The sequence below is a fragment of the Piliocolobus tephrosceles genome, chromosome 6 (genome assembly GCF_002776525.5).
Source record: "Piliocolobus tephrosceles isolate RC106 chromosome 6, ASM277652v3, whole genome shotgun sequence".
NCBI classification, from domain to species: Eukaryota; Metazoa; Chordata; class Mammalia; order Primates; family Cercopithecidae; genus Piliocolobus; species Piliocolobus tephrosceles.
In genome coordinates, this window is record NC_045439.1 from 14,211,277 (window position 1) to 14,213,655 (window position 2,379).

Sequence of the window (2,379 nt, forward strand, 5' to 3'; positions counted from 1 at the left end):
TCCTTCCTTCCTTCCTTCCTTCCTTCCTTCCTTCCTTCCTTCCTTCCTTCCTTCCTTCCTTTATTTCTTTCTTTGTCTTTCTATTCTGAGATGGAGTTTTACTCTTGTTGCCCAGGCTGGAGTGCAGTGCCATGATTTTGGCTCACTGCAACCTCCACCTCCCAGTTCAAGCAATTCTGCTGCCTCAGCCTCTTGAGTAGCCGGGATTACAGGCACTTGCCACCAGGCCCAACTAATTTTTGTATTTTTAATAGAGACAGAGTTTCACCATGTTGGCTGGTCTTGAACTCCTGGCCTCAGGGGATCCACCCACCTCGGCCTCCCAAAGTGCTGGGATTACAGGTGTGAGCCACTGCGCCAAGCCAGGAGCTGCTTTCTGAAGTCTGGGCTAAGCACATGAAGAGGAGCGCCTCATGCCAACTGTTCAACCCTCTGACCTCTACCACCTTCCTGGCCAAGTCTTCAAGGGCTCTTTATGAAGAAATTGTGACCCGGAGCACAACTGTTAGTCAAGGCCATTTCTCTGTACAATTCCCCTCTATCATGAACCTTTTAAATCTGTCAAGTACCCGCTTGAAAGGGGCATAATATTATGCAAATTTTCAAAACACCATTAGCCACAGACAGTTCATCATAAGAACGTATATCAAAAACATAGATAAGAAAAAATAAGCAAGTGAAATGTAATCTACTCCCGGGTAATCCAAAGAGCAATGACAATCACTTGCTAATTTCTAATTTCACGTTCCTTTTACCATTTGATCCTTACAGCAACATAGCGAGACGGGTAGAGAAAATAGCATTGTCCCCCGTTTAATAAGTGAGAGGCATAAGGCTTAAATAATTTGCTTAAGCATTGCTGAATTTCGTATCCAACAAAGGACTTGTATCCAAAATACATAGAGCTCTGAAAATTCAACAATAAGAAAATCAACAATTCAATTTTTTAAAATACAAGGGACTTAGATACTTCATCAAAGAGGATAGAAGAATGGCAAAATAAGATATCTAACACCATTAACCATTTGGGAAATGCAAATCAAAACCACAGTGGAATAACAATTCAAACCCACTCTGATGGTTATGATTAAAAAGACAGACAAAACCAAGTGCTGACCAAGGATGCAGGGCAACTAGAACCCTCATGCCTGGTGGGAATGCAAAATGGTAAAGCCTGGAAAATGGTTTGGTAGTTTCTTATGAAGTTAAATATACATTTTCTTCTCTTTTTCTTTTTTTTTTTTTTTAAGGTATTAATAGATCATTCCTTTTTACTACTGAGTCATATCCCTCTGTATTATTTAACCATTCACCAGGTGAAGAATATTTGGATTTTTTGAGCTATCATTTGATCACAAATAAAGCTGCTATCAGCATTTGTGTGCAAGTTTTTGTGTGAACATAAGTGTTCATTTTTCTAGGGTAAATATCCAGAAGTGGGATTGTTTGAGCCTACAGAAAATATGTTTGGGCTAGGCAAAGTGGCTCATGCCTGTAATCCCAGCACAGGGTACGGGGTCTTGCTCTGTCACCCAAACTCGAGTGCCATGGCGTGATCTCAGTTCACTGCAACCTTTGCCTCCTGGGCTCAAGCAATTCTCATGCCTCAGCCTCCAGAGTAGCTGGGACTGCAGGTGCATACCACCACGCCTGCTAATTTTCTGTATTTTTGGTAGAGACAGGGTTTCACCATGTTGCCCAGGCTGGTCTTGAAATCCTAAGATCAAGCAATCTGCCAGCCTCAGCCTCCCAAAGTGCTGGGATTACAGGCATGAACCACTTCACCCAGCCTAAACATGTATGTTCTATAGGATCAAACAATCCCACTCCTGGATATTTACCCTAGAAAAATGAACACTTATGTTCACACAAAAACTTGCACACAAATGCTGATAGCAGCTTTATTTGTAATTAAATAATAGCTTAAAAAAAAATTCTTCACCTGGTGAATGGTTAAAACAATAGAAAGGGATACAACTCGGTAGTAAAAAGGAATGATCTATTAATACCTAACAGTTTGGATGAATCTCAAAGGCTTTAAGCCGAGGGAAAGAAGCCAATCTCAAAAACTTACATAACGTATGATTTCATTTATGTAACATCCTTGAGAAGACAAAACTGTAGTAGTGAGAGCAGCTCCGTGGCTGCCAGGCCTTACGGGTGGAGGGAGAGTGTCTGTAAGGGGAACCTTCTGGGGTGATGGAACTGTTCTGTATCCTAATTGTGGTGGTAGTTACCCAAATTTATACATGTGTTAAAATTTATAGAACTGTACACCAAAGGAAGAAAAAAGCCAATTTTTACTACACAATATATATTTTTTTAATTTTCTTTGAGACAGAGTCTCGCCATATCGCCCAGGTTGCAGTGCAGTGGCGT